Source organism: Garra rufa, chromosome 22 (assembly GCF_049309525.1).
Source record: "Garra rufa chromosome 22, GarRuf1.0, whole genome shotgun sequence".
Taxonomy (NCBI): domain Eukaryota; kingdom Metazoa; phylum Chordata; class Actinopteri; order Cypriniformes; family Cyprinidae; genus Garra; species Garra rufa.
Window position 1 is genome coordinate 8526327 of NC_133382.1, and position 20867 is coordinate 8547193.

Below are 20867 nucleotides of genomic sequence, written 5' to 3' on the forward strand. Positions count from 1 at the left end.
CAATGTTTTTTATGAAATTATGATCACATTAGACAGTTTTCGTATTAAAAACATCTCATGACGTGACATGTAACAGATTACACTAACAATTTGGTCAACCTCCCACCTATAGGAAGGGAAAAAAGTTTTGCAAAAGCATCCCCCCTCTGCCCCTGGTTTAGACTAGAAGGGGGACAGATCTGACCACTGGGCATGCTCATATCAATCTAACGTTATTTTTTATCACACTGTACAACAATAATACTATTTATAGGGTTGGGGTAGGTGTAGATGTAGATGTTAAAAAAACAATCTTTTAAGTAGAACAATTAATTTCATTGTTAGTTTCCGGTCAGAGCTGTATCCCTTCTAGCCACAACCCTGCCCCCTGCCCTAGTCTTACCAGGACATGCAATAAGTCAGTAGAGATGTCCTATTTTGCCAGAGAAGGCAAATATGGTAATATTTCTGCAAAAGAATTGCTGAAATTTGAAGCTGTTAAATTGTTGTAGTTGGGTTAGGTGGCTTAGGTTTTATTGTTGTGTTTTGTATTTACTTAAATATTAATGTACACTTTAAACTTTTAATACATTTTTTATTTTAAAGAACTTTTTTGTCCAATTAAATATATTCTTGATTCCACCATTTTGTGGCTTTTTTTAAAAGTATCGGTTCAGGCACCGTTTTGGCACCGGTACCGTTTTAAAAGTATCGATTTGGCACCGGTATCGAAAAAACCCCAAACGATACCCAACCCTACCTTGCCAGGACGCGAGAAGTATAGGCCTTTGTCTAGTATCCACGGACAAGAGGGCAATATGATCCTCGGCCCTCAGGCACACAAGGAAAATGGTAGACCTCTGCTTGGTCGCCAGCCAGAGCAAGAGGTACTCCTCAGCCCTCAGGCGCACGAGGAGTCTTAGTCCTTTGTCTGGGAAGGGCCAGAACAAGAGGGACCGAATTGACTCGGCCTGGTAACCTTGCCAGGACGCGAGGGATATAAGCCATTGTCTAGTATTCCACAGACAAGAGGGCAATGTGATCCTCGGCCCTCAGGCACACGAGGATAGGGTTCTCAACCGCTGCCTGTCATATGACCAGCGCAGAGGGAGAAATGCTCCTCGGCCCTCAGGCACTCGAGGAGAGAGTAGGCGAAAAGACTTCTCTTCTTTCTTGATAGAAAGAATGCGCCTTGAGAAGTCTCCTGGCTAGGGAGGGGGCTGAATTTCTGGGCCTAGCCTTTTTGCTAAGGCGAGAGGACAAAGGAGCCAGGAGTGGCTCTGAGGTCGAGTTCATAAAATCTGATGAACGTCAGAGGTGAGGACCAACCCGCAGCACTGCAGATGTCCTGGATAGGGACACCTTCCGTCAGAGCTTTAGAGGCAGATAAACCTCGAGTGGAGTGAGCCTTGACTCCCAACGGGGATGGGAGACCAGAGGACTTGTAAGTAGTAGAAATGGCATCTATGATCCATCTACTGATAGCTCTGTTTATGCCACATGCTTTGTGGCCGTATGTGCCCAGTGCTCACACTGGACACATGCAGTTATACTTCCAATTTTTGGTCGTGCTCCAAAAATGGAGGGAATAGAGGCTTGGGACCCCTCGGGGTCTCAACCTGAGTGCACCGCAGAGGAAAACATATGACCAAGGGGCTTTTACCCACTGACAAGCCACCGAAAGGGGCGTGGTAGGCCAATGAGGTGAAGCATCGATTCCCCGGGCCTTGGCCCCTGCCTCAGCAGTATGTCTGCTCCCGAGGACCAACTAGGTCACCAGGTGCACCGTGGAGGAAAACATATGATCAAGGGGACTCTACCCACTAACAGCCAGCGAAAGGGGAGTGGAAGGCCAATAACGCCGCCACATACACCATCAGGGTGGAGTGGGTTAGCCCTGCGGAAAAGCGAGACTGCAGAGACTCCAGTACTGTACGAATCGGGCAGTGAACTGGGTCAAATTGGTGCTGGTTACACCATGCAGTAAACCACTTCCTCTTAAGGTCATAGGTTTTCTCATAGAGAGAGCTCTGGAGTGAAGGATGGTCTCAGCAACCTCGGTTGAGAGACTGGCCTCTATGAGATGTGCCCCCTCAGGGGTCACACTTATTCCAGAACTCCCGGGAGCAGAGCGATCGGGGAAAGGGCGTACAGACGAGGCCTCGGCCACGTCTGTACCATAGCGTCCAGTCCCGCAGGAGCTGGAGGCACTAGAGAGTACCAGAGGGGACATTGTGATGTCTCTTGAGTCGCAAAGAGGTCCACTCGAACCTGGCCAAACACTCTCCAAATCTGCTTCACTACTTGTGGGTGAAGCACCAGGACGTCTGCTCCCATATTGAGACGTCCAGAGATATTGGACTGCTCTCAGGGAGAGAAGCTTTCCTTGAGACCACATGAGGATCCGGTACGCCAGCTTGAATAAGGGGCGTGAGCGGAGACCTCCTTGGTGATTTATATAGTAGACTACCGCAGTGCTGTCTGTACGAGCTAGCACGTGACGGTTTCTCAGGTCTGGAAGGAAATACTTCAGGGCCTGGAATACGGCCAGCATCTCTAGGCAATTTACGTGCCAGGAGAGATGGTGATTCCACGCTGCCTGAAATTCTACTAAGGGAACCAGCCTCTCGAGACTGGTTTCTGGATTTATTTGAGGAACTAATTCGGTGACCTGCAACAGCGAACTGGCAGGATGCACCAGAATTAGTTGCTCTGAAGACCCCCGTGGGGGTTGTGAATTTTCTAGGTCCGCTACATTTCCGGGCGGAGCGACTAGAAATTGACGTTCGCGGGAGATTGCCGCGCCCTGTAACACTGGCAGGGTTAGCTGACAGATCTCCTGAGGGCCCCGAGGAGGTGTGGTCACCATGAGCTGTGGTGCACCGCGAACCTCCCCGAGAGGGGCTGCCCTCATCGGCCATGTGGTACCAGAGTCATGGCCATTTAGCCGAGGACCTCTTAGACTAAAGCACGACCCTCGGATCGGGCTTAGTCTTTGAAGCCCCCAGTCAGGAGTGTTGCTAATCCCGCCCTCTAGGTCTCACCGGAGGGGTACGGGCTGTAACGCTCCTATTATGAGCCTCTTATGTGAGGAGCTGGTACACGGCTGGGGTTTAATGCTCCCGTCCAGCAACCCCGACACGTGTACATTTTGCCCATCAAGCCTGAAGTCATTTTAGGCGGCCTGGAAAGCAAAGACGGAGCTTTCAAGGATGATGCCAGGCTGGGCGACAGATAGCTGGCTAGCGTCTGTTCAACCCGCGGCATCATCTTTTCTTTCTAGTTTTTCCCATGATCTAGACAGTTCAGTACGCAGATCGGGGAAGAACAGAAAGCTCCGTTTTGGAAGTGCTGACTTAGTCTGCAGAAAACATAAAGTTTGCTTTTCTGCAGCACATTTTTCTTATTTAGCTACTGCATTAGTCAGCACGTCCAACAGCTCCTCATACTGAGGCGATCAGGGGGGGCGGTTGAATACTTTTGACAACCCGAGGAAGATAGGGGAAGCATTGAAAGGAAGGAACCGCATTGCGGGCTTCCTTATCCAGTAGGAGGTTTACCGATCCACCAGGTAAGGAAGGAGATAGGGGGTCACCCGTCTCCATTCCCTCTAGTAGATCGAGCTGCGACCCCCACGAGTGCAGCTGCCGCTCCGCCTCGGCGGAAGCGGGGCCAGACCCGCGAGGAATGCTAGCGAAGGCTCCCTCCTCGAAGAGAGCCTTCCAGGAACGGAGCACCCGCAGTGGAAGACGATCGCACTGCGGGCAGCCAGCCTTTTCGAGGGCTGACTGTGTATGCTCCGCACCCGAGCAGACCACGCATAGACTGTGTGTATCCCCACCAACAATGAAGTGTTGGCAGGGAGGAACACCCCATCTATGTGGCTGCTAAACTGCCTAGAAACTTTCTTTCCCCCTTTGTTGTTTTTGGTTGACATATTGCTCAAATAAAAGTTGTGCAAACTGTCACAGAAAAAGCAGCAATATGCAACAGACAGACACAGACACAGAGCGCTCTCGCTGAATGACAAAAGCTGCCGCCGGCTTCAAACGCACGTGCTTTATACTTCCTGGTCGCTGACGTCACCGCGCCTGTGACGTCACTCCCGTCGTACGATTGGTTGTTAGACTATGACTCAGAATGCTGCCCGCCAATGGCGTTCCCCAAAGCGTTGTATGACGCGGCTCGAGTTCCCGGAAGGGAACTGTTTTTACGTCCTCATCATGTTTATAATCATACTTTTACCAGCCATTCTTACTCAAATTTTCCTGGAAAAGCTCAATGGTGGTGATACATTGTGATGTATATCTTTAAAAAAAAATTCTTGCAAAAATAAAAATAAATAAATGAACCATGCTATTTTTCTGCTTTTTTGATCAATGAATCACACCATTGCATACAAAAAGAACAATTACACTAAACAGAAGAGACTAAAATGCTAACCATTTTTAGTTCACTACAGCATCAAAGTACAACAATGAGAATAGCAACATATTTGACTCCAAACGAGTGTTTTAAAGAACTTCCTTATCTGGACATTCATGTCAATTAGCATTGCCTTAAATGCATATCCTTATTAAAAATGTGGATAAATGGAATGGATGGAAAAGATGTATGGAAGGCATTTTCTGCCATTTTTAAATGAATAAATTTTATTCTAAAAATGAAAATGAAAACCAGATTAACAATTTCATTATAAAAAGCTATACGCAAAATATGTGCCAAAATTGAAAACGAAATTAAATGATTTCATTTTCATTTTCATTTTCACTGTGACAATGCATTTTCCCTGACAAATTGAAAAATGGATGAATGAAATGAAAAGATGGATCATGTCTTGTTGATGTTTTAAGTTTCATCAGATAAAACATTTCTGTTTGCATTTTACTCATCTACAGTAAAAGTTAGATGCCTATAGGGATTTCCTGGAACATCATAAGTTCTAATACTTCCATGAGTCTTGCTTATGGACTTTCTATGAAACAAATTACATGTGAGAGTTTAGCACTCCATAATGGTGCTGGCCTTGGTGCTGGATTATTGCCCTATGTGTACTATTCATTTTTAAATTTGGTCAATACCGGTGAATTGCGACATCCATAATTAATATGATAATAATTATCCAGCCTGATCTCATGACGAAAACATGCCTGTGGGAACTTTTTCGTAAGACACAAAATACGTACCACCATGTACGTTTTGTGATATATACGTTTTGTGTGTTTTTTTCCCTGGAACTGCTGAACATACATACGGGGCGCTTTATGTGATGTAGTTTTTTTTTTTTTTTTACGTGTCACCGCAATTCTGACTTGAAATTGTGTGAATTTATATACTTTATACCTCAAATGCTCGCCTTGTCTAGCTTGGAAAGATGAGCATTTGAGATTAAAAAGTGTATAAGTTGTAAATGTTTTTAGAAAATAACCGATCGTTTTGCTAGATAAGACCCTTCTTCCTCGGTTGGAATCATTTAGAGCCCTTTGAAGCTGCATTAAAACTGCATTTTGGAAGTTAAAACTCGGGGGCACCATAGAAGTCCATTATATGGAGAGAAATCCTGGAATGTTTTCCTCAAAAACACCATTTCTTTACGACTGAAGAAAGAAAGACATGAACATCTTGGATGACAAGGGGGTGAGTATATTATCTGTAAATTCTTGTTCTGAAAGTGAACTACTCCTTTAAGTAGCACTATATCCTTAATGCTTCATGACGTTTTAAAATAACGTACCATCTGCACTACACCTAAACCTATAATATGAACAAAAGCGAATGTAACATAAAAACGCAATCAAAACTATGCCGTTTTAGCTTGTGTTTTGATCTCTCATCTCTCGTCTCTTTCATTGAGAGTCATGTTTTTCACAGGATTACTACCCAAGGATTCCAAGTCCAATTCCATGCCGGGTGAGCTACCGAGCAAGCTTGTTACGTCCAGAAAGCGCAACATATATGAAGCTGTAATCATAACTGTGTACGAAAACTATTACAAACTCTCGCTGTTTTCTGCCTCTAGTATTCATTTCTGTTGGAAACTGCATTGATATGTACTTACTGGTACGTATTTCAGGTCTTGCGGAAAAGTTCCCACAGGTATGTTTTCGTCATGAGATCAGGTGTGTTGCTTTAGCCTATGTTTAACTTTTTGCTTTCATAAAAGTAGTGTAATTTGTGAACAGAACGTGCAAATAAGACAAATTATCTTTTGTTGCTCACAAAGCTTATTTTCTGCAAACAGCCAAAAGCCAATGGAAAAATCCAAGTGGGTTTTTGTCAAGGGAATAAGGTGATGCTGACTTCCCGTTTGGCCTAAAAAAACACATCATCACTGCAGTGTTCTATTCAGATTCACCCATCAATTGGTCAATTGATTTATAGGCCCTAAATTAAAAGATAGCTCTGAGGAGTTTAACTATGAACAAACAAGTTATGTTTACATTAATTCTCAAGGTCTAACAAACATGTGGAAAGCATTTTCTTCCCTATTAATAGTAAATGAATATTGTAATATTAATAATAATAATAAAAAAATGTTTTTAAAAAATGAAAAAAAAAAATAAATACATTGCATAAGTATTCATAACTCAGGACTTAGCTGAAGCACCTTAAAAGCCTCAAATATATTTGGGTATGATGCAACAAGCTTTCACATCAGCATTTGGCAATCATCTGCTATTCTTCTCCTCACTTGTTCACCTCTCAAGCTCTGTCATGCTGGATGGGGGCAGATGTACATTTTCAGGTTTCTCCAGAAATATTTAATTGGTTTCAAGCCCAGGATGTGGCTGGGCCACTCAAGGACATTCACAGAGTTATCTTTAAGCCACTCTTGCTGTGTGCTTAAGGTCATTGTCCTGTTGGAAGGTAAACTTTATGCCCAGTCTGAAGTTCTGAATGCTCTGGACTGGGTTTTTATTAAGGCTCAATATTTATCTCAATATATCTCAATATTTTGGTGCATTGAGCTTTACTCTGGCAAGCCCTTCAGTCCCTGCCACTGAAAAACAGCCCCACAGCATGAGGCTGCTACCAACACACTTTACTGTTGGGATGCTACTGTGCAGATGATGATCAGTGACTGGTTTTCTTCAAACATGACGCTTGATTCCAAGTGGGTTTTCATATGTCTTCACTGAGGAGAAGCCTGAGTTTGGCCACACCGCCATAAAGACAGAATTAGTAGAGTTTATCCTTTTGTAAGGTTCTCCAATCTACATATATGATCATGCAGCTCAACTAGAGTGACCATCAGCTTCTTGGTCACCAGTCTAAACAAAGCCCTTCACTGTCATGTCCTCAGTTTGGCTAGGAGCGGAGGCCAGCTCTAGGAAGAGTCTTGGTTGTTCCAAACCTCTTCCATTAAGGGAAAGGGAGACTACATGCTTCTGTGAACCTTCAATGCAGGAGAATTTTTTTCCGAACTCTTTCCCAGATGTGTGGGTTGATGCAATTCTGTTTCTGAGCCCTACAGGCAGTTTTTTTTTGACCTCAGGGCTTGGTTTTTGCTCTGATATGCATTTTCAGCTTTAAGACCTTGTGCCTTTCCAAATCCTACCCATTCAATTGAATTTGCCACAGATTAATTCCACTCAAAGTATAGGAACATCTACAAATGATATTAATGCTCCTGAGCTAAATTTTAACTGTCCCAAATAAGGGTATGAATACTTATGCAATGGAATAATTTAAGTTTTTTACTTGTAATACATTTGCAAAGATGTTAAAAAACTGTTTTTGGTTTTGCCATTATGATGTATGGAGTGTAGGTTGATGTGGAACAAAAGTAATTTAAAGTAATTTAACATGAGGCAGCAACATAACAAAACACGAAAAATATATATAAATATGTGATATATATATATATATATATATATATATATATCACAATTATATTTTTTGTCCATATCATCCAACCCTTCTGTGATATTAAAAATATAATATTGTCAAACCCAATCCTGTTCAATAGATGGAGCTGAAATCAGATGCCGTGTTTTGTTTCTGTAACAAGGTTTTTAATAAAAATTTCATGTTAGTTTTGTCAATACTGATTATAAATATATGACATGACGGTGCACTTGTTTTGTATCTGGCTATGTTGGCCCATATTAATTACAGGTAGGCAGAGTAGGCAGAGTATTCTGTATGTGATTCTGACACTGTGAAAACTCTGCTTAACTGATTTAAACCTGATAAAATGTGTTAATGGGAACTGAGAAAACAACAGCTTTATTGGTAGCTGAAAGCATAATCAAGAAGTTAGCCTAAACACTGAATAAACAATTATGAATATTAATAAGAAAACAAAAATGAACATTTAACGCTACCAAAAATGAATAACTATTCAATATTTTAATGAAAAATAATACAAATTTAATCAAGAAACACACATGTAGAACTTAACAAATGTTTTGATTCTGTAAAAATCTGTGAGTTCTGCATGTACAGATTTACATAGATCTGCTAATAACCACAGAAAACACACACACACACACACACACACACACACACACACACACACACACACACACACACACACACACACACACACACACACACACACATGTTGGGTTTATATGTTTTATGGGGACATTCCATAGGCGTAACGGTTTTCATACTGTACAAACCGTACTTTCTATCGCCCTACACCTAAACCTAGCCCTCACAGGAGATTGTGCACACTTTTACTTCCTCAAAAAAACTCATTGTGCATGATTTATAAGCCTGTTTTCTCATGGGGACCTAAGAAATGTCCCCACAAGGTCAAAATTTACTGGTATTACTATCCTTGTGGGGACATTTGGTCCCCACAACGTGATAAATACCAGGTACACACACACACACACACACACACACACACACACACATGTTGGGTTTACATGTTTTATGGGGACATTCCATAGGCGTAATGGTTTTTATACTGTACAAACCGTACTTTCTATCGCCCTACACCTACCCTACACCTAAACCTAGCCCTCACAGGAGATTGTGCACACTTTTACTTCCTCAAAAAAACTCATTGTGCATGATTTATAAGCCTGTTTCCTCATGGGGACCTGAGAAATGTCCCCACAAGGTCAAAATCTACTGGTATTCCTATCCTTATGGGGACATTTGGTCCCCACAACGTGATGAATACCAGGTACACACACACACACACACACACACACACAAACTTGGTTGCACAAAAACAATGTAATGTAATTTTTACGTTTTCAGTTCTGTGGCCTGATTTTTCTTCAGTACTCAGTACAGAATTGGGGATACAAAAAAAATATTTTGACGTCATCGACAGATGATACTGCGTGAATTTCCAAAAATAAACAATTGTCATCAGAACCGAACGAACATCAGCTCAGCACAAGCTAGTCTTCAGCATCTGTAATACAATCTTGACAGATTCCTTTTGGGTATCAGGACATGGCTTTGCAAAAACCTACAGAGGCTATTTTGAAAAGCCAATAACAACAAAAATATAACTTGTTGTGATCCAGATATCAAATCACATCAGCAAATCCAAAGCTACTTGATGAAAAGTTCCATTGCTGAGTGAAAAAGAGACAACCATACAGAAGTAGAGAGGGAGACATGTACTTTCAAGCCTTTCGACTTGTACTACATCAAAACCCTCAACACTAGAGTCGATCATTGCACTGCCATGCTCGCCGACTATCATTATGAATGGTCTTTGTTCTTCCGAACTGAAAGAGTCTTTGGAGACACGAATGTAATTTCATCCTCTGTTGTCAGGACGGAAGGATATCTCTCCCCTGTGTTCCTTAATACAAAGGTCTTCCTCTGGACAATCAATGAAAGATGCTTCAGCGCTACACCGTGAGAATGTAGCAGATTGACGGCAGATGCAGCATGTCAAGGGGCGAGTTCTATAAATGTGTTTCCTTCGAAATGTCTTTTTAGTTTCGAGAAATTAGACAAAATTGAGTGCAGCCCTTTGTGCACAGCCTTACAATCAGTGCACAATGAAGCTAGGGGCCTCCAATAAGCTAATGGTCTAGAACAGCGCTCGCTAGTTGAACCCTAATCTCTCAGAGTAACTGAGACAACACCTGCTTGACTGTTTAAAGGCTTCCCAAAGCCACAATTTCACAAAGAGGGGCTGAACATATGCTGCTTTCAAATCACATCAGAATAATCGTATTTATGAGACGAGTGCACATGAGCCACCAATGTCAAAATTACCACTAGGGAACTAGGGAAAATTGGGGTGTTTAATAGTGGAAGCTCCTTTTTGCTGGTGGACAGATGGATGAACAGATTTATGAGAGAAACACAGACAGAACAATAGATAGAATTATAGATAAATAGAACAGCAGATAGAAAGATAGAATGATAAAATAACAGACAAGCAGTAAGACAGAACAAACAGATAGAGAGATGGATGGATGAATAAACAGATGGATGACAGATAAAATGACGGATAATAGGCCAATAAATAGACAGACACAAAGAATGACAGAACAATGGATGGATGGATGGATGGATGGATGGATGGATGGATGGATGGATGGATGGATGGATGGAACAGACAGATAAACGACAGATAAAACAACACATAATAGGCCGATAAACAGGCAGGCAAAGTATGACAGAACGATAGATGGAAGGATGGATGGAACAAAGATAGATGACAGATAAAACAAGATAATAGGCCGATAAATAGACAGACACATAGAATGAAAGAACAATAGATGGATGGATGGATGGATGGAACAAAGACAGATGACAGATAAACTGAGATAATAGGCCAATAAATAGACAGACACATATAATGACAGAACAATGGATGGATGGATGGATGGATGGATGGATGGATGGATGGATGGATGGATGGATGGACGGACGGATGGAACAAAGATAGACAACAGATAAAACGACAGATAATTGGCCAATAAACAGACAGACACATAGAATGACAGAACGATGGATGGATAGATAGATAAATGGAACAAAGATAGACAACAGAAAAAACGACAGGTAATAGGCAGATAAATAGACAGACACATATAATGACAGAATGGATGGATGGATGGATGGATGGATGGATGGATGGATGGATGGATGGATGGATGGATGGAACAAAGATAGGCAACAGGTAAAACGACAGATAATAGGCCGATAAACAGACAGACCCATAGAATGACAGAACGATGGATGGATGGATGGATGGATGGATGGAACAAAGATAGACAACAGATAAAACAACAGATAATTGGCCGATAAACAGACAGACACATAGAATGACAGAACGATGGATGGATGGATGGATGGACGGACGGACGGACGGACGGATGGATGGATGAAATAGACAGAAAGACTGACAGCCAAAATAATAGCCCGAAAATAGACAAGCAGATAAATGGATGGATGGGTAAATGGATGGATGGATGGATGGATGGATGGAACAAAGATAGACAACAGATAAAACGACAGGTAATAGGCCGATAAATAGACATTCACGTATAATGACAGAACAATGGATGGATGGATGGATGGATGGATGGATGGATGGATGGATGGATGGATGGATGGATGGGTAAATGGATGGAAGGATGGATGGATGGAACAAAGATAGACAACAGATAAAACGACAGATAATAGGCAGATAAACAGACAGACACATGGAATGACAGAACGATGGATGGATGGATGGAACAGACAGACAGATGACAGATAAAAAACAGATAATAGGTCTATAATTAGACAGAAACAAAGAATGACAGAACAATGGATGAATGGATGGACAAATGGATGGATGGATGGATAGATAGATGGACGGAACAAAGATAGACAACAGATAAAACAACAGATAATAGGCCGATAAACAGACAGACACATAGAATGACAGAACGATGGATGGATGGATGGAAGGATGGATGGATAGATGGATGGATGGATGGATGGATGGATGGATGGATGGATGGATGGACAGACTGATAGATGACAGACAATAGGCCAATAAACAGACAGACACATAGAATGACAGAACGAATGATGGATGGATGGATAGAACAGACTGATAAACGACAGATAAAACAACAGATAATAGGCCGATAAATAGACAGACAAAGAATGACAGAACAATGGATGGATGGATGGATGGAACAGACTAATAGACGTCAGATAAAAAGACAGATAATAGGCAGATAAACAGGCAGACACAGAATGACAGAACGATAAATGGATGGATGGATGGATGGATGGATGAAACAGACAGATAGACGACAGATAAAACAACAGATAAAACAACAGATAATAGGCTGATAAATAGACAGACACATAGAATGACAGAATGATGGATGGATGGATGGATGGATGGATGGATGGATGGATGGATGGATGGATGGATGGAACAGATAGACAACAGTTAAAATGACAGACCTATAGATGGACCACTAGATAGACAAACAGACAGGCAGACAAATACATAAGATGATAGAACGACCGAACAGATAGATATAGCATGTAACTCTTGCTTGAGTGATTTTGTTTAATTCCACATACAACCTATAGTAAATTACAAATTCCAAGCACATCACATGGCTAAAGCTTCCTTGAGAAAGAATCCCTTGAAAATTTGCCTTGAGATGATTATTAAAAGAAAGGGGGTAGAAAGACAGAATGCTACAGCAACCCAAATGAATCACAACACCGGGAACAAAAGCACAACTGCCAATAGCTCAATCTCATATTATATGAACTTTTTTTTTTCAATTTCTGCCAACTAGCAAGACACTCTAAGAGCAAAAGCACATTTATTAGAGAATTGTGGGTAATGCTAAAATCAGTCAGCCTCAACGCCGAACTGAGTGAGCTGGGATTCTGACAGAGATCAGTAAGGTAATGGGCCACAGTGAACCTGTCAACATAGCTAATTCATTACCCTTCTTGGTAACACTTTATAATAACGTTCAGTTGTAAGTCTATTATAAGTGATTAGTTAATGATGAAATAATAATTTACAAAACATTCACAAATGATTGTTAAGTGATATGCTAACAATTTGTGTATGTTTTGTTAATTCATTTACAAATTAATTTGAATGAATGAATGAATGAATGAAGCATTTGTATAGCGCTTTTATTGTGCATTTCCGTACACCCAAAGCGCTTTACAATCATATGGGGGATCTCTCCTCAACCACCACCAGTGTGCAGCACCCACTTGGATGATGCGTCGGCAGCCACAGTACAACGGCGCCGGTGCGCTCACCACACACCAGCTACAGGTGGAGAGGAGAGAGTGATATAGCCAATTGAATGGAAGGGGATTATTAGGAGGCCATGATTGACTAGGGCCAGAGGAGAGAATTTGGCCAGGACACCGGGGTTACACCCCTACTCTTTTACGAGAAGTGCCATGGGATTTTTTGTGACCACGGAGAGTCAGGACCTCGGTTTAACGTCTCATCCGAAGGACGGTGCTTTTTACAGTATAGTGTCCCCATCACTATACTGGGGCATTAGGGCCCACATAGACCACAGGGTGAGCACCCCCTGCTGGCCTCACTAACACCTCTTCCAACAGCAACCTAGTTTTTCCCAGGAGGTCTCCCATCCAGGTACTGACCAGGCTCAGCCCTGCTTAGCTTCAGTGAACAACCGATCTTGGGCTGCAGGGTGATATGGCTGTGGCAATTTACATGTAATTAGTTAATGATTAACTAATTATTTACAAAACATGACTATGTGTTTATAAATTATGAATAAGTGATATGTTCATTTTATTGTAAGTACTATGCTAATGATTTACCCATCTGTCGTAAATTATCTGAAAAATGGCATATCATGAAATAATCAAACAGATCCTTAGTAAATGGTTAAAAATTACTAGTTAACCCCTTAACTGTCACCCCCATTTTTTAAGTTTATCCTAACTTAAATTGTAATTCATGAACACTTTGGATCTAAGGTAGGTCTCTTTTTAAAGAAAACAATCAGCAGATTACTGCAGAAGCAGAATTTAAAAAAAAAAAGTATTTACAAATTACAGAAGTTTAAATTTACTGTAAAGAGAATACACTGTACAATTTTTATTATATTTTATATAAAATACATATTGTACATAACAGGTTTTATCAGTTTGAAGTCTTACATCTAATAAGTTATTCCAAATTTGAAGTTGATATGAAATAAATTGATGTTTAGGGCGTTATAAAATACTAAATAACCTTATTTATTCAATGGAATGTCTGGATACTGGATTCTGATTGGCTGGCAGGTGTGCAGTAAAACCGTTTAATGCACAGGTAGTTCCAAGTCAGTTTAATCACCGTTCTATATTAATGCGCTGCTTTAATTGATGCACGCAAACAAACAAACAGACAGAGAGAGAGAGAGGGAGAGAGTGCAAGAGGTCGGACTCAGAGATCGCATTGTGCTGCGCACATACATAAACTTCTTGTTAGCACTTCCCCGCGATTCTTAAAAATCGCGATTCTTAAAATATCTTAGATACTAGATCGCTACATTATATTCCTCAGCAACGAGGTGGTAAAACTGCTGTTTTTGAATGAATTCATTGTTTGTAGAGAGAGACCCGCAGCATGCCATGCAGGCAGGTACGCACATACACACACACACACACACACACAACTGTCATCTCTCTCTCTCTATCGCCTTCTCGCTCTCTCTCGGTCGATCGATAATTTACTGAAACAAATGCTATAATTCATTCAAATAAATGTGATCTTACCGCACTATTTCATGTCTGTGTCTGATTTGAAGCGGGCAGAATGCTAGAGCTGCGTGTCATAACTGACGAAAATAACCGTCTTTTTTACCTATTCGGTCAAATATTGCGCTGCAAAGAGCAGTACTAGTTTTAACTTGTCTATAACTTGGCAAATGACCATGGAATAAGCGGGATAATCAACGGCTTGCCGTGCATTAAGGGATTTAAAATGCACTTCGCGGAGGCAACCACCCTCCGCTTCGCGTCGGGCGGTTATTAGCCTCCACGTCGTGCATTTAAAATCCTTTAATGCACGGCAAACCGTTGATTATCCCTTCCATAATTCATACACTACATGGTGCATAGTGCATTAGTGCATAAGTACATAGTGAATAAGTGCAGAGTATATAGTGCGTCATTTGGGGCGCAGCTCATGTTTGCCATCTTTACCCTCACCAGTCAGCCCTTACATTGCAGTACACACTTCAAAGTATTCAAAAGCTGTTGATGAATAAATAATGAATAAATCATTTACAAATCTTTTAGAATCCCCTAATCTAAAGTGTAAACTACTCATCAGTTGTAAATGTTTTACAAACCTGCCGGTTCCAGGTTGTGTGGGTAATTCATCAGTTGTAAATGAGTAAAACATTTACAACTGATGAATTGTTTACACTTTAGATTAGGGGATGCAGAAAGATTGGTAAATGATTTATTCATGATGCGATCTTCGGTGAAGGATAAACATTTAAATGATTGGTATTTTAATTAGTTTTAAGTGACAAATAATATATTAACTAGTAACATATTAACCACTTACTAAGGATCTGTTTGATTATTTCATGATATGCTATTTTTTTAAAGATAAATTACGATTTGTAAATTGTTAGCCTATGCCTTAATAATCATTTGTGAATGTATAATCATGTTTTGTAAATTATTAGTTCATCATTATCTAATCACTTGTAAATGATTTATAACTTAATCTACAAAACATATATAAAAATACTAACATATCACTTATTAATCACTTATGAATGCATAGAAATGTTTTGTAAATGATTAGTTCATCATTAACTAATTACTTGTAAATAACTTGTAAATGAATTAGCAAAATATACACAAATTGTTAGCATGTCACTTATTAAACATTTATGAATGTTTTGCAAATCATTATTTTATCATTAACTAACCACTTATAAATGACTTACAACTGAACGTTATTATAAAGTGTTACCCACTTCTTTGTGTTTCACTGACTGTGGAACAGTACACCATTACTTTCAGCCACACGGCGGCTAGAAAACAACAGTCAGGACATAATGAGGCAGGGGCGAAATGCAATGTGATGGAACTCCAGGAGGCAGTGATTTATTCTGCCATGAGGAAATTAACATACTGTTCAACCACTGTTGACCACACATACATTTTTGCATAGCAGTAGTAAATGTATACAAGTTTAAACAGACATTTTACTCTGCTTAAAATGAAATTTTATCTCCCTCCATTTGTTCGAATCCTGTATCCTATACAATCAGACTTTTAACAGAATTAATTTTTGCATGAACTGTTCCTATAAGGCTTGTTCTCACCAACTGTGTTTTACTGTCCATTAGGTGAGAGGCTCACCTCTCAAAATCAATCTTCTTTCATTATTTCTGGTGTGAGGTAATCAGGCCACGTGTGTTTTTAGAAAGACGGACGTCATCCGCCACGGCAAATGAACAGAAATAAGTCTTTCCTCTGACTCATGACTTATTCTCACTAATGTCTATTTGCCTTGTGATGAGAGACGCTTCTTGAGCCATCTTCTACTTTGAAGTAAAACTGTTTAGCATATGGATAGGGATAAATTATTAACTGGTTTAATCCACATTTAGTGACAATTTCTTTTCATTCAAAAACACAAGAACCTATGAGTTACTGGCGGATATTCTGAGATGAACAATCGCAATATGGGGTAAAAAAGAACCAAATTAATTGATTTATCATCTGAGGTTGGCACAAAAGAATGTTTACAGTTGAATGATTCACTTTTTTCCTATTCCGTGATTAATGGTGCAAAATAAGCAAGGATTGTGCACAGATGTGTGTGTGGTCTAAGAGTCCTTCAAACACAAGCTGAATTGATTCTTTCCTCGCTTCATCCTGTTCCTGAAAGTATTCATGGGGTAATTTCCTCAAACGTTTCAGTTCAGCTTGCTAAAATCAAGGATGAAATGGGAAAATTATGAAAATGGTTTCAAACGGACCTCTTCTTTTCCATAACAGTATTACTCAAACTAAACAGGTCACTAATGCAAATCTAAATATTACATCTAAAATATATTGGGAAAATAGATCTTAGTGAAGTGATGGAAGTTTAATCTTCTTTTTTTACTGATAACTGATCCAAAGTTACTGATCATCAACTCATTTGGGAGTTTGTGCACTTTCCCTGCAAAAGATCCAGCTGATTCATTATATCTATAGTCAAATGCCGCGGTACACACAGAGAGGAAGACAGATTTTTTTCATTTTCACAATTTTCGTAAACAAAATCATGGCAGGTTTATGACTTATTATATGGTAATACCACCCGGACAAAAAAACAAAACAAAAAAAAACTCTGGACAATAATGGATGCAAAGGATTAAACGATTCATAAGACCATGTTATTGGTAAATTAAATAAACACTTATTCACGTTATTTGTTTACTCTCATGCCTCCATTGATGCTAAACACCATTAATCCCTGTGCATATGGCATTTTAAAATGCAGAGTGAGAATAATATTTTATAATAATATTCTCACCCTCATGTCATTCCAAACCCGTAAGTCCTCCACTCGTCATTGGACTACAAATTAAGATATTTTTGATTAAATCTGAGAGCTTTGTGTATCTGCGTAAATAGCAAGGCCCAAATAGTCCACATGACATCAGTGGTTCAACCTTAATTTTATGAAGCCACAAGAATACTTTTTATATCTTAATTTGTGTTCTGAAGTTGAACGAAGGTCTTACAGGTTTGGAATGACATGAGGGTGAGCAATTAATGACAGAATTTTCATTTTTAGGTGAACTATCCCTTTAACCACTCCTCAGCCATAAACCAATGCACTGGGGGGGAAAATCCTTTTCTTTTTCATTTTCAGGGGAAGATATTCAGTTTTAAAAGTTTTACAGAAGTTGTACATACTACTTTTATGATACCTCAATTTCCACAATAGTCACTTTTGAATACCATTATGTGAAAAAGTGCAGTGAGAACATTCTTCAAAATGTTCCATTTTCTGTTCCATGGGGGAAAAAAATAGCATACAGGTTCGGAACGATGAGTTAGTTCACCAAAAAAGTTTATTTCTGTCAAATACCTGCTGTTCCAAACCCGTAAGTCTTTCACTTACCTTTGAAACACAAATTAAGATATTTTTAATGAAACCTGAGCGACCTCCGTTTCTCTATTGAAAGTCCATTACACCAAAACTTTCATTAATCAAAGTTGATGCAGACATCCTAAAAGGCATCCTTTGATCCAAGTCTTCTGAAGAGTTACAATCACTTTATATGATGAACAGATTTAATTTAGGCTTTAATTTACATATAAAACGAATGAGCGGCGCCTTGCTATTCCTTCAAAATTAGACACAAAGTGGCTTTCCTCTCTGGTGGTATGAACTTCCAACTTCCACCTGAACTGCTGAAACCATCACAACTTTCAAGAAACAGCTGAAGACACAAGTTTTCCACCAGCATTTAAAACACTCACCCTCATGTCATTCCCTGTAAGTCCTTTGTTCATCTTCGGAACAAAAATTAAGATATTTTTGATGAAATCCGAGAGCTTTGTGACCCTTCATAGACATCACTGGTTCAACCTTAATTTTATGAAGCCACAAGAATACTTTTTGTGTGCAAAGAAAACAAAAATAACTTTATTCAACAGTTTCTTCTCTTCTGTCTGTCTTCAACACCATCAAACCCCTGATGTCACATGGACTATTTTAATGATGTCCTTACTACCATTATTAGCCTAGATGACATGAGGGTGAGTAATTAATGACAGAACAAGACATCTTCTGGCTCATTTATATTTGGATTTTGAGTTTTGTGATCTACAAAAGCACACTAAAAATTATTTTATAAAGTTGTAAATAAAACTGGAGTATGTCTTAGAAGAAAATACTATTTCAGCCTCAAAGTTTATGTTAATGTTCAGCATTTCTTTGTAATTACTTGTGAATTTTACTACCAGCTTCTGAGTGAAAATGGTTTCACCACCATTTTTGTTTCAGTGTACACTCTTAAAAATAAAGGTGCTTCACGATGCCATAGAAGAACCTTTTTTGTCTAAATTGTTCCATATAGAACCTTTAACATCTGAAGAACCTCTTTCACAAAAGGTTCTTTGTGGCAAAAGAAGGTTCTTCAGATTATAAAAAGGTAAGAAAGAGATGGTTCTTTAAAGAACCTTTGACTGAATGGCTCTTTGTGGAACCAAAAATGGTTCTTCTATGGCTTTTACAGCACCTTTATTTTTAAGAGTATAGCACAGAAGTTAAAAGAAGCTATAAATACGAAGTTCTAATCTGACAGAAAGCCTACCAAACATCATCAAGCTGAGAAGTATTTAGTCTTGAGAAAGACCTGCAGTCCACTAAGCCTTGACAGAATTCAGCCCAACAGCAAATGCAAAGCCACCGCGGCTTCTGTCAGAGGGCGACCTCTATCAGAGGGTCAAAACTCTCTCACTCTGTCCCCTTCCAGGTTTAGCCAACCCCAGACAGGCCAGACGTGTCAAACGACATTTCTTTCCAATGACAGGCTCACTGTATCCCACAAGCGTTCCGCCACACCGCCGCCTCCAGTCAGTGTTTAGACCAGGTGGCCGAGATGAATTGGAGGGACAAACGTCCCTGAGTGTCTGATTACAGAGGCCCCATTTGATGAGGGTGCTCCAGCTAAATGAGCATTTACTATGGTTGCCTCAGAGCAGGATAAATCCTATTAGCCAATGTCTTTAATGAGACAGCCAGAGACAGTGAAACAATGATGGGCAGCCTAGCAATGAATCAACCCACGCAAAGCACGACGGGTGGGGAGGGTACGCTGAAATATACAGAAGCCCAAGCATGTACAGTAGGGCACAGCTAAAATGCGACGGATACTTGGCTTTTGGCCACATTGGCAATTTCAAAATAGCCAATATGAATTCGCACACAATGAATTGATGCTAGAAATACAGAAATGTTATCTTTTGTATTGTATTATATTGTAAGGAAATGATGTTTAAATCATTTTGTCAGCAGAGGAAATGGGTCGGATGAGCTCTTTTAATTTATTGGAAAACCCATGAGCATGTGTTTATTTCTGTAAGTATTTAAAAGCTTCTGTTGGCCATTTTTGATGAGCATTATTTATGTGTGTTGATGTGTTCATTTGTGTTTAGAATGACATAAAGGTGAGTACTTGATGACATAATTTTCACTTTTGAAAAGACTATTCATTGAACATGAGTAATTATTGACAAAAATTATATTTTTTTGTCATGAACTATCTCTTGATATACACTACCAGTCAAAAGTTTTTGTACAGTAAAATTTGTAATGTTTTTTTTTAAAGTCTCTTCTGCTCACCAAGCCTGCATTTATTTCATCCAAAGTACAGCAAAAACTGTACAATTTCGAAATATTTTTACTAATTAAAGTAATTGTTTCTATTTGAATATATTTTAAAATGTAATTTATTCCTGTGATTTCAAAGCTGATTTTTAGCATCGTTACTCCAGTCACATGATCCTTCAGAGATCATTCTAATATTCTTATTCGCTGCTCAAAAAACTTTACACTATTATAAACATTATTAATATTATCATTATTATTAATAATATTATGTTGAAATATACAAATGTACAATTTTCTCAGTTTTTTTTAATGAATAGAAAGTTCAGAAGAACAGCATTTATGTAAAATAGAATCTTTTGTAACATTATAAATGTCTTTATCACCACTTTAGATCATTTTCAAAACATCCTTGCTAAATAAAAGTATTCATTTCTGTAAGTTATTTTCCAATATATACTGTATATTAGATCATTTTCAAAACATCCTTGGTAAATAAAAGTATTAATTTCTGTAAGTTATTTTCCAATATATACTGTATATATATATATATATATATATATATATATATATATATATATATATATATATATAT

At 39.3% G+C, this 20867-nt stretch overlaps 1 protein-coding gene across 1 annotated transcript in view; it reads right to left on the reverse strand.

Moving 5' to 3' along the window:
• Positions 1-20867, reverse strand: part of pcdh15b (protocadherin-related 15b) — a 277431-nt gene that overhangs the window by 255230 nt on the left and 1334 nt on the right. The gene's annotated exons all lie outside the window — the stretch shown is intronic.